Consider the following 15987-nt stretch of genomic DNA (forward strand, 5'->3'; position numbering starts at 1 on the left):
AGTGAGTATCTAAGACTTCTTAGGATTAAATCACCCCTTTAGAGGATCAAGCGCTGCGTTCCCATTGAATTCGCCTCTGTTCAAGGGATTTAGCACATTTTCCGCGAGCAAGCACAATATCAATGGAAATTAACTCGTGCGCGAAACAATTCCTTGCCATTCACAATGCGCATATCGCGAAGTTTCACGTTGTATCGCCGTTTTAGCGATTAAGAGGGATCCCCTTTCTCTCTCTCTCTCTCCTGCCTTGGCGAACGGGTAATGGCAACGCGAGAGAATGGCCGTTTATACGTCAAGTTTACAGAATATAATGGGACGGGCCACTGGCGACAAATCGATAAGCTGTTGAACAATAACAACGCGCGGTGGTTGCGAGTGAGTTTGCGACCCTTATCCCTGCGGTCCTGTTTGGGAAGGACCAATCGTCTCCGGTAAACACTTTCCGCGATTTACCGAGTAAATTTTCTTTCTCTCGAATCGTCCATTTCACGAGTCTTCGACTGACCCTTGACTTCCCCCAGCACGTTCTCGGGTAAAATAATAAGTCCAGTTGTGTGGCCGAGGTGAAGTGCTGTTAGTCTCTGAACTCCTTGTACAAAATAGTTACCACGTAACGTGTAGCTAAGTCTATTCTTCTTATTATGTACATCTGGCCTTTTGTGCCGAGTTTCACAGCAGAACTTCCAGGGAGTATTAATAATTCAAAATGGACTTGGAGGTTGTTCATGATTGTTCGACATAAACGGTCGCGGTTAGGGTATTTTAGCCACGTAACGAATGCGCGATTAATTAAACCTAATTTACTATCCGGTGTGTGAGAGAGAGAGGGGGGACACATTTTGTTCGTTACCGTCAATGCCCGGAGATCCTGTTTGTAGAACATCCTTAAATGTAGCCACGACTTCTCTTACGTTACTCTCTGAAAGGCCATTATGACGACAATGGGTTGCTATGGGTAATAGCGCGACCAGGAATTTAATTATCATTTTAGGCGGTGCGGAAAGCAATTATCGGAAATTCAGTTTGCAATGGCCAATGGAACCATGTTCGAGATCTAACGGCAACCACCGTCGCCGTTGCTCCGTGCCGACTGCAAAAGAGCGAGCTCATTAGGAAGTACTTTTCTCGGCGGCGACGGATATACCACTGCTTTAAGTCCCGGCACACGATCAAACCCAACGTTTGGGTAAAACGAACACGCAGATCTACAGCGATTAAATAAAAATCAAAGCGAAAGTAGCAACAATTAATTCTGATCATATTTCTGGAAATATTACTTAAATGTCGAGATAAGGAGTGTAGGAATATTGGATTAACATTTGAAGACGAAGAGGTGAATTCTTAATCGGATTCGTGAGACGGAATATGTGCATATAAATGGAACGATATGAAGCGAATAATTGGCAATAAAACGTCCGTTGGACAATGCTTCATGAAAATATTCATAATATCAATGAGCATAAATAACGAGCGTCACGTTCGATTGGAAATAATCTTATTAGTATTATATAATAATATCAATCTGATAATGAGATGAATCAATGATCCTCAGAGACTTATTGTGGAGAGATTGAAAAATTAAATGTCTAAAGCAGTGTAGTGAAAATTTCGAAAAATGCTTCAAATAAAAGTTGTTTTCCTTCTAATTTCGATATTTAACGAGTTAAGTATGACTAATCGGCATTTTATAGGTCTTGAGAAAATCCGACCATTCCACCGTCGAATCAGCGAACTTTTGACCAAAAATTTCGTTTTTCCTCAATAACTCCTAAACTGTTAGACGTACGAGAAAATTGTATAGAACCTTTATTGTAGAGGACGACGAGATCTACAATTTCCGTATAAAACTTTTTCTCTAGCGTCAATAGTTTACGAGTTATTGGCGAAAAACTAAAAAACAGTTTTTTGCAAATTACTCGTGAACTATTGACGCTAGCGAGAAAGTTTTATACGGAAATTGTAGATCTCGTCGTCCTCTANGTACTTCTCTTCTAAATTCGATATTTAATGACTTACATAGGATTATTTCGCATTTTATTGATGTTGACGAAATCCGACCATTCCAGCGTCGAAACGGCATAGTATATAGCCTATACATCCTTAATACGTTTTAAATGACGAAAAAATATAGAGGTGATTATTTTTTTCTCTCTATCGTTCGTTTCATGTTCTGAAAAATTACGGACGATGTTCCCCGTCGGTTCATTGGAATCGAGGCAGCAGGACTGTGGCTATCGCAACAGGGCTAGGACCGAGAAGATGTATAACATTTTCTGAATGGTTAGCAACCGACATATCAATGCTCCGCGACACAATTCTCGGGATGTTCTCCATCGCACGATGAACACGCGGTGTTTCTGTCGGCAAAGCCACAGAGAATGCACATACTCTGCACTATCGCTTCTTACGTATAGCTGGATTTTTCAATAGTCAAGCGACCCGATCGAACAACTATCGCGGACAGATTCCAAACGAAATTTTTTCGCATCGTCGCGTCGCGAGGATATCTCGTTCGAATATTTCAAACCACGATACCAACTATCTTCTCTGTACATTTTGCATTACTGGCAGTTCGCTTTAATACGTGCACGGACTAAAATATATGTTAAAACGAAGGATGAACGATGTTCCATTACGCATATTAACTTTACCATTCCTATTATAACAACTGGTGAAAACCGGAAGGGAATTACAGTCTTCGTTTTCGAAACTCAAAGTCAACCTTCCGCGAGCGAATGTAATTTTAAGCCATGCACAGTTCGAGCTGACCCGTGTCGATATGCCAGACAGAGAAAGACGTCGACCGACGTCACGCAACTTGACCGCGAGAAGGGGGCCGACGGAACGGGGTTGAGAAGCCAGAAATGGAGCTCGACCTCGTCACTTTTTCTCCCCGTTTCCGCCGACGCCGAACGTGGTAGACGACGTCCTCCATCCTCTCTCATTCAACCCCGACACCACGAGGGGACGGAACCACGCGCGAACCGCGTCGCAACGATGACGACCGGCGAAGTTAACCCCTCTCGCTTCGGTCTCTCTCTCGGTTGAGAGAAATACGCGTTTAGCTCGACAGAAATGAGCCGGCGTCTGCGGCCGCGACGAGATTTCGTGCCGGGAATCCTCCAGTTCGACACGCCAGGGAAAAACGCCAGACCAGAAGCTGGTCGGTAGGCGGTAAGGGTTATTGGAGCTGCTCACGGTTATCGAGGCGATATCGAAAGTCTCGCCGGTCTTGAACGAGGCGAATAACGCGAAACGAGTGATTGCGCGAGATTCTAAGCTTCTCGAGAAGAAGGGTATGTGCGGTTTGAGGGAATGTTCTAATGAGCTAGCCAGAGACCGATGATTGTCAATTGATATACCTCTCTACCACTGCGAGCAACTTCGTTTTAAAATACTCTATAAGAAGAACGATCTCTAACACGAATTTTATTTATCGTTTCTATCCCATTTGATATTTTAAAAAACTTGTACATAATTCCACATGCGAGACAAGGAAGTGGCTCGAAATTTATCTTTTTAATTAAGTTCATTATTTATTTATTTTATCATCCTCGAAGCAGTCATTCTGAATTCCTTCATCATTTGCGGGAAGGAAAAAGGCGTAAAAACGATGGTTACTGTTTTTCTTTTTTGTTTCAATTCGCTTGACTAATTGTGAACGCTTCAGTATCAGTCGGAACGAGCATGGCAGACACGCGCACGTATATCTACCTCACCTATACGTGTACAAATGCCCAGGTGTATAGACAGAAACAGGGAAAGAAAAACGAGGAGACAGAGAGAGCATAGAAAAAGCTTCGCGTGGCCCGGGGCCTGCAAACTCTTTCATCTAGAGAAGCCATTGTTCTCCGCGCTCCTTTGCCTTTTTCCACCCTCTCCCGCCCATCGCCCTTTATCTTTTCGTCTTCTCTGCGCCACACGGTTTTAAGGCTTCCACGGCCTCTGTCCGTCGGCACCTTGACCGGCAAGCATGTAGTCACTTGTTTAATCAGGCCTCGTTAGAAACAACCCCAGGGCAACGTCGTCGTCATCCGCGACCCTCTTCGAGCAGATGCCTCTAATGAAATTCTAACGAGTACGGATATCTTCGTTAAGTGGATTATAATTTACGCGTTGCTCCTCGTACCTTCGTGATGGCCGGTTACACAGTTAAATCAGGCTGAGGACCGATAATGCGGCAACGAAACGACGGTATAAATAGCTGGGATAGTTTATGTGTATTTAGTTTTAACGGATTCAGTCCTTCGGGATGATCGCGTGTGGTAATAGAACGATAACTTTCTTTGCTTTGGTTGCTACGATCCAGTTATTTCAGATTTAATGCTCGTTCGAAACGAGTGTGAAACTTCGTTTTAAGTATGACGTTAAAGGCGTTCAAATCGAGGATTTGAAGTTCGTCATTAATCTTGAAGAAGATCAGATATTTTAGTGAGTTGGAAATAATTCGATATGCTTGTATTTCCTTCCTTTCATTTATTAACCTTCACTAAAAATGTAATGTCACATCGCTTTAAATAGAGTCACCGCGTCAATTCCTTTAGGTCAATTCCTTAAGGAGGTCAGAATCTATTATTTTGGGAAATATCCTAGACGAATGCACGTTGCATTCGCTCGTCTCGAGTTTATATATACCGTAAATACTTTCTAAATTATCGAACTGTTTCCTTCGTAAATTATGCTTTACGGAGATTGGAAATTTCAATCAAACGTGGTTGCGGCTTGAGGAAGAAAGTGGTAATTTTGTATTTTGTCCGTTGCAGACTTGCTTCATTAACGGGAACCGTGGCTCAAGAATTAGGTAAAGCTTTCCATTTACTCCTGTTCTAAACTAAGAATTTTGGCGGTAGTCTGTTTCTGGCTTGGCCGCCGATAAATCACGCGATTCCCCGACTCCATTATGGTTAATTTCCGCGCATACGCCCTGTCTCTCCGTGCGTCTGACTTCTGATTTCCATTTCTCGCCCGACGTTTCATCCACTTCATCTTCTGACGACGTTCAAATTCAGCCACGCCACGCGACGTGCGATGAATTACCGTAAAATTCGCGTTTTAGTCATTTAATTTCCTTACGTCAGACTTTTCTTCATATTAATTTCTCACGTTTATCTCGTGATATTTTTAACAAATTATTTCGCGTTTATCCGGCAATGAATGATACGTCAGTCTGCGGATTTTTGAATAAATCAGCAATTGAACGAAATCTATTACCTGCGCGTGATGCATTCTATATTGAAATGCGATATTGAGCCGTTCTAAGTAACCCTTCAGTGAGATTCGCATCATACGTATGTACATCTTTTCAGTAAACTCATTTATACCATGCAGAGAAATAAAAATTTTATGTGAAACATAATAAACATCCGCTACGATCAAACAAAATATTCATACATTTTTCATGAACTGCTTGAAAATAAATTCCTCTCATTGTTGGCGCCACGTAAAATAATGCATATCATATTAAATTAGTTTCATATCAAATAAACACTGGTAGCCGTCGAAAGAAATTATACCTAAACGATGTAATACACACCTACTCGCTCGAACGAGGCTCTTCGCTGAAGAAGCATTGCACGCGCGTCGTCGTAAACAGTCGGAAATTCAGAGAAGCAATGGAACAACGAGTTGAAACGCGAATAATGAACCGCGTAATCAGTGCCAACGCTTATTAACCTCCGCGATCATCGTAATTCCACTGGATTCATGGGGATTGAATTTCGGCGGCTGGTCACGTCCCGTGTATCACAGGCATGCATATGCATAACCGAGGAGACGCGGAGCACACACGGCGCGTATAAACACGCGCGAAAGCGAACTATCTTCGCTTCTCGCGATCGCAAGAATTCGAACTTCCGCGCCAAGTTTCGCAACGTGCTTATATGGGTACCCCCCTCATCGTTTCTTGCGTTAATTATGCGTCGCACACTTCCGCCAATAATGCATCATCTTTCCAGGATTTTCAATTCGTCTCAATCTGATCTGCGCTGATTTCTTCAGATAACTTCGTATAAACTTTTCTCGATATTGCCAAATTGGTTCTAAAAATGCACTCAATAAAGTGTGAATGTTTTATACTTATTTTAATTGTTCTTAATAATATTTCCTGATTTCTTCATTCCTTCTTTCGTTCCCGATATTATTTCTTGTTTTGCTCGTCTTTCGGTATCGTTCTCTTCAGAGCCTCTTGGTCGATACCAGCAATTAAAGCAAAGTTAACTGTCGTTGTTCTCCGAGCTGGAGATGGTAATTAGTATTGACTCGCATCGTCATGTTTACGCCGGGATGAAAGTTCATCTTGCGCGAGCACGAAACTTTGAGACGACGACGAACGCGACGACTTATTGCTGGCTGTCGCGTATTTAGTTGCAAATTTTACCAGTTAACCGTGTCCGCGCTCTTCGGATGCTTACCTCGTTCCTTCGTCGCGAAATTCCACTCAAACAATGCGTGCTGATTGAGTGACACTGGTAATTAACGGCACGAGATCCGCGCTTCGTACACGGCGAATTGATCGTTGTGTTTGTTACGACTATCGCAATTAATTCTCTAACGAGTGCTGTTCCTCTGATCCGAGTCGCTTTGTTGTTCGCGCTATTTATCCGAACGATCGTGTCTGTATGTTTTCATTAATTAGATCGAGTTACTCGGATCAAATATTCATGGAATTTATTTAGCTATCTACGGACTCTATTAAATTTTTCTCCTACGATGATAAATTTAACTGTTTTCCCTCTAAAATTAACCTTTCGAATTTCCCAATGGGGTCAGCAGTGACGCAACATCTGTGTTTCACTTACAATTATTTTTGCCCCAACTCAATTTAACTATCGAATGCGCGGAACATTTTCAAAAACCAGACGACAAACGAGAGACAACCTCTGCTAAAACTATTCATGACGTCAGCACTTATATCATGGCTGAGATTGGAACATACGTGAATAATCGAATTAAGTTTCGTAGTCTGTGTCGATGCGGACGACTGCATTTTCATCGCGAATCAAAACTAAATAGAACGTGCAACATGCATATTTAAATTCGTCGCGATCGTCCAGAAATGCGGTGACAGTGGACGTTTTATCGGAAATTGCAAGGATTCTACAGTAACGAAAATAGCCTTGACAGTCCAAACGCATTTCTAACTGACAGCCTGATTGACGGTACAGAATACTTTGTTATTCAGCCATGAACACACGGATTACTTAAACGCAAAAACGTGGTATGAAAAATTACCGACTTATACAGCCGAGCGATTAAATCGTGAAGCTCGTAACATTTTTTACTGTGCAATATAGTAAAAGGTCAATTTATTTAATTGATTGGAAAATTATATTGACGATCAGCAATGACGTAAATAAAAAAAATTTGATAACAGTTATAGATTATTTAATGTGCACGTGAGCAAGTTTAAAGTGTAAAGCAATTTGTTAAAGCCAATTTTGATATCGATACGTTGCGACATTTATCGATAAAGAATCTATGCAGGATTATACATCGATCCAAATGAAATTTTACGACCAGATGTGGAAGTGGGAAATAGTAATCACACGTGTTGCGCAAACGCTGAATAATTTATGAAAGATTTAGCAAATAAGAGAGTAAGTTATTTCGCATAAATCGTAACTGACAGTGAAACGTGCTATTAATATGAACATTCTCAATTATAAATCTTGTCATTGAGATCGTACGATATCGCGTAATAAAAGGAAATGCAATTAAAAATTCTCATGGAATATCAAGGAGAACCGAAGTGATTTAAATAACGTTAACCTCGTTCCTCTCTCTCTAGGAATTATTAGATTCTTCCAAAAGTAATATGAAACATAAACACGAGACAAGATTCCGATATCTTCTTTACGTTCTCTCCATCACTTTCAAGTACAATATTTTCCTAGTGGCAGCCTTAAGCAATGAAACCTGCTCCCTTCAATGGAATCATTCTGTTTCGAGGACAGAAATATTTCGTGATTTCGACCTCTCTGTCTTCGCAAAATCGAAACCACTCATCGGGTACGAGAAGTTGCCGCAAAATAAATAAGAGGAACGCTCAGTGGAAACGCATGAAAAAAGGGAGAAGACGGATGGAATCTGTTTTCCACGAGATTCCTCGGCCGTAAAACGGAGACTCATAATCCTTTTAAAGCCCGCCGCGGCGTAGAATCTTTCCACGTATTTATGCTACACCCCGAAAGCAACTAAGCGCGCACCAACTCCCATCGCGAACAAACAAATACTCCTTCGACGATGCCTTTTATTTATACACAACGAGTTTTGTGCGCGACTCGTTGGATGCTCGTGGCTCATCCGGCCCGACTACGAGCCAGCAGTTTCGAATAACTCCCAACCCCCGCGCGCGGACGTATACCTACATAAAGGGAGCGATCCACCCCTCGCATAAACTCGCACTCGACGGTCTTACATGTGTTCAACTCGCGCGCCGCGGTTCAACTTCGTCTCTCGCGTCCCGAACTCGAGTTATTAAATTCGCCAGAGACGCGGAGGAGGCTCCTCTCACGAAAGAACCTCCGAAATGAATGATCCCAGTCTCTGCGGGTCTCTATGCTAGAAGACAGTGCGGAGTGCTCTGAATTGGGACATTTTTTTGCGGAAAACGCTTTTTCAGCGATACGCCAAACCCAAATGTCATTCACGGCGTTCGCGAATTTTCAACGTTCTTAAGACACTCTTTTACCTGTAATAATATTCCAGGTAATTATCATTAAAAACAGCCTGTTTAAACGAATTTTAAGGACAAGTGTCTGAGAATGTTGAGAAATGGAGACTGAGTATACAGTTCACGTATGAATTTATGTGAAACAATAATAAAATGAATGAATGACGTATCACAGTGGGTGAGATTTGTAAGGTAGGACTGGAGGGAGGGAGAACAGGATGCTTCACTTGTTAAATGGTCGCATTAAAAGTTCTACGGAGTTGAGTTCCTCCAACTCACGTAAAGTCGTCTACTTAGGTCCACGGTTGGTAGATATTGTTCTCCAAGTAGCCGTATAACACGAGGAATGAGGATGTGTAATACGAGCAGTGTAACACGAAGAATTTAATAATGGAACATGGCCCTCTCTCGCCCTTATTAAAATTACATTTTCTCCTTCGAGGATCAGTCCAAACTTGGACTTTCAATAAGTCTTTCATAGAAGTAACTGGACAAATAGAAACAGCATACATAAAGTAAATGAGATAATTTGGAACAAGCACGTGCAACATGAAGTATTCTCGTGCGGAGGAAGCAAGGATTGAAAAGATCCGGAGCGAATCTCTTGTCGAAAAGCTTCAGCTATCCGACCAAGCTAAAGGAGAATCCACGGTAAAAAAAAAAAACCACTTCCAAGGGCACATTAACGAATACCATCCGCCCTCGTTTCGTACTGGAAGAGTAGTCAATAATCCAGCCGGATCTCCATACCACTGTTAACAGTCCTATCCGACCGATGTAGTACATATCTACGTTGTACATGTATATGTATATCTATCGTGAACGCGATTCGAAGAAAGCTGGCTAGCGAATTCTCGGCAAGAGGGTCGGCCAGGGTGAAGGAGTAAAGGGTGGTGAAAGTTCGTGAAAGGATCCACGGACTGGTTTCCATTCGAATATCGAGGAAGAGCCACCAGATAATGTAATGCGCTCCCACACGTAGCAGTCGAATATAGCAACGGTTAAGATTGGATACTGTCTTAAATTCTATGTAAGACTGCGTCATAAATAGCGAATGACAAATAAGTATGGTCGAGTTACGACACAGTTAAATGGATCGAACGCCAATATTCCTTCGGTTATGGTATTAGAGGCTTTTGATGAACTGGTTTAGGTATTGTTATAATATATGTATATTCTGGACGATGTGACAGATAATCATTACTAAAATTAAGCCACGAAACACAATTTTCCTCGGTAACCGTTCAACAAACCTATTCCATCATCAATTCAACTTAATCCAAAATCACTCTCCGACCAGCCACAAAGTTCCACCACAGAAACCATCCCCCAGCATCCATACCATAATTCAATCGCGACTCAAGCCCCCTCCGTACCCCTCTATCGCTCGGAGTTCGAAGCAAATCACCACGCGCACGTGCCAACTAATTCTAATCTCAACTAATTCTAATTCTAATTTCTAATCCCTACCGGAATCCCCTGTTCGCGGATCTTGGCGAACAGCTCTTTCGAGGAAAATGGAAAATTCGGGGGGGTTTAGGAAATGAAAATGCCTGCGGCTGCCGGGTAATAACGCCTCGAAGACGATGAGGCGGAAGTTTCGGAAATCGAAAGGACCGGGGGCGGGGTTGAACAGCGGGGGCGGACGGCACATGCACAGACGGCCTCGGTATTGATTCACGAGCCGGAATTTCGGCTGATTACGCGCGGCATCCCCTAAAAAAAAAATCCGGAGAGCCACCGATATGGATGCTGCGTATGAGGCATACGTACACTCCCGATCGAAAACGAGTCTATCCGCACTTTTCGAAAATACCTTTGCAAAATTAATTAAAATGTCTACCAATAAATGAAGCAACTGAATAAAATGCAATCAAATTGTTCTCCTTTTTCACATCATTTCGTATTCAACGACAAATAAAAATTACTATTCACACGCTCTACTAGCATATTTTAATTATATAATTTTACTTTTTCACGTTGTAACTGGAAAGCTGCAAATTTAATATTGATATGCAAATCATATCTTACACACGCAAGATTCGTCGAATGAAATTTCGTGCTTTTAAGACGCATTTTACTCGTTTTTGACGGACACTGTATATACCGGGCCGTCTCGAGTGCAGACCCTTCGCGCACCGTCGAGCTCATCTCGTTTCGCGTCGGATAATTTGAATTAAGTTGGAAGAACCGGCTCGGCTGGCCCCGCCGCTGAATGCACGCGGTTCCTTTTTATCATTGTAACCGCGGCTGACTCGCGAGAAGATCGCGTCGAGAATATACATTTCTAACATTCGCAAAACCGCGAAATAGTTGTTAATTTAATCATGATTCCGCCCTGATAACTATTTATGAACACATATTTATATATCCCAAATTATTATACACAGCAATTATAATAACATATGCTAATAAAGAACTTTTATTCTACGAGACGTACAAAAGGCAAGAGTTCAATCCCTGAGGATTTATGAACTAATTTTTTTTATCAGAACGAAATCTGGTATATCTGCTCAACGAATTTTCATTCTTCCTGCCACGCGGTATTCATCGCGGGAACGTTTTCCTCGAGCGAATTAAAACGAGAGAAATCGTGGCATCGTGCGATCCATCGCGACACGGGCTGACCGAGGCGAGGGGGTGCACAAAGCCCCGGGATCACTCCGGCGAAACTTGCGTTGTGTACAAAGAACTCGTTGAGTCCCGCGGGATTCAACGGATGAAAGGAGTCTCCGACGGAGGAATTCTCGTAATTAACATTTTTATTTGCCCCCCAGCCTCGACTGCCCCGCTTGATGACGGAAGTTTACTAAGAGACCGGACGTGCGCAAAGAAGCGACGAGTTATTATCCGCGGAAGGGGTCAATTAGATAATTAACCGAGACCGAGCATCGGTTCTAGGATGAATCTTTCGCGTCTTCCGACTGGCACCGGCCCTCCCTGAATGTCTTGACTCTCGCGACGATTCTCGAACACGGTTCATTTTTCCCGTGGTTTAATTAAAACTGGCCTTTTAGCCGACAGGAACCGGCCTTGTTTATTTTTCATCGTTTATGGATCGGCGCTGATTCAGCCGGCGCCGTTTTTAGACACTCCTGCACACCTTCCGCGAGAAATTAATCGGGCGGAACGGGCCGCGAGAAATGACATCTGCTTGGTCAACGAAGATTTGGGTTTCGGGGTTGGAGAATGGGAAATAGTTCGCTGAACAATGGAATTCTTACAGATAAAGAAAAGCTGCTCGGAAACTAGACAATTTGTCACTACTTGCGATCAATGATATAACGGTAACAAATTTTTTATATATGTATGCGTAAAATCCGCAATCTAATTATCACGTTTGCGTTCTTCGCTGTTTGCAATTCATCAGAATTATATAACTTTAAAATTTCTTACAGTTCTGAGGCTAGTATATAGATACTGTTCAAAAGTTGAGCAGTTCGTGAAGTTTCGCGAAAAGTGAAAGTTTCTACAAGAGTTCTAAAAAGTGTGTAAATAACTTTTTCGGGAGCAATGCGAGAAAGTTCGTAGAGTTTAATTCGTGAAATCACTTACCACGCGAATACTCGATATCCTTCCTTCCTGGGTTAATGATTACCTGTAAAAATAAAAAAGAAACGACATCGTTAATAAGCAAATATTAAATAGAGGAACAAAGCAAGAATTTCCCTACGCCTTCGCCAAACCTACGCGCTTCTTTTAGAACTGTAATCCTATCAATGAAAAAAGAAGACGATTGTACGTTTCACAGAAAACTTTCTCCAGTTTTCCTTGTAAGTGCAGGAGTAGTTTTCGTTTTTTCTTTTTTTTAACTTCGTTTACGTTCTTCAACGAGCGTGAGATAACAGCCGCGCAACGAGTTTTACAACAATTCGTTTTTGTCTCGTAACTCGAACAAAAAGGAAATCGGGAGAGGCAGGCAGGTGAAAAAAAGAATGTAGACAACAGCTTGGCGGGCGGGCGGGTGCAGAATTAAATAGGAAATTTCGCAACCGAGTGAGTCGCGGTACGTTTTACATCGAACAGGAAATCAGTTATCGAGTTTCCTCTCACCGGTAACAATCGTTTCGATAATCCGACGGGGCTCCGACACAGACGGGCTAACAAAAAATAAAGGAAAAAACGAATAAAAATTCGTTCGACAATGAACGCGAAACAGCGGCAGCGGTGCGCTCGCGAACTTGCCTAACGAATTTCAATTCGGTGAAAAAACACCGCGCGCATGTTTGCGTTTAAACAGACGATTTCTGTTGCCAGAAATTTTCTCAGAGAATGGTAGGGTCCCTTTGTTGGCCGACCGAAAACGCGACGCACATAAGTGCGTTAAAACAAAAGATTCAATCAGCGTGTGTGGGTCGTCTTCGATTAATTTCGTTACAAAGTTTGTTTACCTAGCACGGCACACGCTATAAAATTAAAGGTATTAAAACGTGATTGGATCAAAGCGTCGGAGGACGTTATAATTTCAAAGCGAGGAACATAATGTAATAACGCGTGCAGCGACGTAAACAAATTACTGGTCACGGTATTCCCGAGGTTATAAAACTCGAAACACGTGTATAATAAAGCGATAATAAAATCCATCGTCCGAAGCAACGAGGCGACAAAAAATATCGACGAACAACGAGAGTTTCGGTTTCACAGTAAATTCGATGAACGTCGCTCAGAATCAACTTGTTGGCTGGAATTTTTCAACGGGATCGTTTTATAAGAGACGTCGAGGAACTTCAAAATTGACGCGTGGTCGAAAACGCGGGGGGCACGCACGCGCGCAGAATTTGGCACAATCAATAAGTAGGCACTTGGCAATGGGCGAGTTTGATTCGAAATCTGCAAGATGAACCGACGCGTCGGTCCTGACTCTTTGGCCAGCTGATTTACGACGCGAGGAGCCGCGCGTCGTTCGCCTTTGGGGATAATTGGCTGCTGAACGACGTTGCAGGTGCGCGGAAATTTATACGATACACGGTGGTCATAAAAAGTATTCGCCCGTCGCTGCGTTCACTTTACACAGCTGTTAATAAAATTTAAACCCGAGCTTAAACGATATTTTCATGTCAATATATAAAACGCGATCAAACGCATGGACACGCGTTCATAAGATAATTTTATACAATGATTTAAGTTGTTTACTGTAATACTATTATTCCAGTGACACGATTTTACCGCGTGGAAAATCGGCGTCGGTGATTTTGTTTAAATATTTAGCAACACCTATTAGCGCGTTACGCGAGGCGATAATTGACTTTTATAAGAAGTACGACGCGAAAACGGCCGGATGCGATTAATTAAATTCCCATGAATTATTTCGAAGTGGTCTCGCGCGGCCTTCTGAAATACACCGGACGCACAAAGCGTGTTCCAAAGGGTCGCCATCGCTCTCGACGTCTCTGAAATCTCCATTCATCCCGTCCCGGAGCCGAGGAATTGTTTCAAGGAGAAAGAAATTGGACAGCGACGCGGGATAAAGATAGCGGACCAGACGGAATTGTTCGGGAATTACCGTGCTTAAACGGAGAACCGCGCGGCGCGGGGATCTCAAATACGATGAAATATCAAGAGCCGGGAGGTTCACTCGTCGTCTGAAATTTTTATTAATGAGAACCACGTGGAGGGGAGTGGTGCCGGTTTTCAAGACGGAGAAAAATACCGGCAGGTGCGGGCCACGAGATTTGTATTACTTATAGAAATTTTCGTGGATCGCTCATGGGAAAAATAACGATGGTCATTAATCTAGAATAAAATTCTCCGAGGAGAAACCGAAGACCGTTTTCCTTGTGAACTGCACCGTCAATTCTTATCGGATCGAAACGTGTATAAAATCTATGCATACACAGATTGTATATTCAGTTCCATGAACCAATAAAATATCCATTTAACAAAAACTATTTATTACCAGTTATTCGACCAATGGATGAAACGTAAAAGGAATCGAAGCGTAAACGAGAAAAACAAGATTTCGGCTTCGAGCTTTTTGACGGAAGTGAGAAACACGTCACGAATTATGAGACGCGAGTCACGGCGGCGTTCGAACGTTTCCACGTTCGTAGGAACTGGCGATTTTTCGAGCACGAGCGACACGAGCTCAGTGACAAATCATGTGTACGCAATACCCATTTCAACCGTGGTGATACGAAACGCGCGTGAAAGATAACCGGGCGAGTCGCCGGAGAACCGACGGCCATTTTTATTCGAAGGGATACGTCGTATCCGGTAAAACGCGATCGATACCCTTCCTCCCGCCCGCAGGATATTTACGCGGCAAGATGTCACAGGAAGTATCCCCGTGTACATTCGAATTCACCGGCGCCGTCCCGGATTTTATATTACGTTTCCGCTTTGCCGAAACGAAACGTTCTTCCGGCAGATTCGTGCCCATCATCTTCTAAGCGATTCTCTCAAAACCGTGAATGCAAACATTTCTTTTTCTTCCCGATTATGTTAAATAGCAGATGTATCTGCTACAATATTAATTTTGTTAGATTTTTCACATCTTCACCTGTTATTATCATAGTTTTCCAAAATGTAGAAAGCGTATTCCGAATGAATCGTCAAGCTGTCGCTTTACATAAAATCAATTTCAAAGCGTTTCGTACCACTGATTCAAATGAATTCCAATAACAAATCAGAAATATATGTACGAAATCAGTCATCTGCCATGATAAATAGAACGTTCAACGACGAATAACTGTACGTTGATTGGAAATTTGATGGACACCATTATAGTACATGTAGCGAGATACTGTTTCCGCGTGAAACGAACGAAAACCTGTCAATCTCCGCGCCGCCAATACCCGGAGAAAGAAAATGCGATTCCACGTTTTATATACTCTGGAAAATATTAAGCGGAGGTGTCCCCCAGGCGCAAACGGCGTGAAACTCGCAGGGAAACTTTGGATTCGCAATTTAGCATGACGGAGAGGAGAGGTCTTCTCCTCTCGTGTGCAACGAAACGAATTCCAACTTGTACCGGAAAAGATTTGCCGAGCAAACAGAATTACTGCTCCGTCGCGAGGCAGTGGTCGGTGATTTCACGATAATTTTTCCACGAATTCTCTTTGCCAGCTTATCATCCCTGCACTGCTTTGCAAAATAAATGAAAGAGACCTAACAGGATGTTACGCTCAATTAATTAAGAGAATTCCGAAATTAACAGATGGGTTCAATGGAGACCGTCATTGATATCTATTTCTATTTTATTTTATTTGATTTTATGAATATCAGACGATTTTTAGTACTAAATTATTCGCACTAGAAGGAAATTGCATAGAACCTTCCTTGTACCTGGCAACTACAGCTACAATTTTTGTCAGAAA

At 42.4% G+C, this 15987-nt stretch overlaps 1 protein-coding gene across 3 annotated transcripts in view; it reads right to left on the reverse strand.

Moving 5' to 3' along the window:
* The window catches only part of mub (poly(rC)-binding protein mub), a 164812-nt gene that overhangs the window by 63548 nt on the left and 85277 nt on the right, over positions 1–15987 (reverse strand). For all 3 annotated transcript variants that reach the window (XM_018027351.2, XM_018027349.2, XM_018027350.2), the window contains exon 4: positions 12227–12269. The gene's annotated coding sequence lies outside the window, so the exon portion shown is untranslated. The remainder of the gene's footprint in view (positions 1–12226; positions 12270–15987) is intronic.

The sequence above is a fragment of the Ceratina calcarata genome, unplaced genomic scaffold (assembly GCF_001652005.2).
Source record: "Ceratina calcarata isolate Rehan_Ccalc_2016 unplaced genomic scaffold, ASM165200v1 scaffold422.2, whole genome shotgun sequence".
Classification (NCBI taxonomy): domain Eukaryota; kingdom Metazoa; phylum Arthropoda; class Insecta; order Hymenoptera; family Apidae; genus Ceratina; species Ceratina calcarata.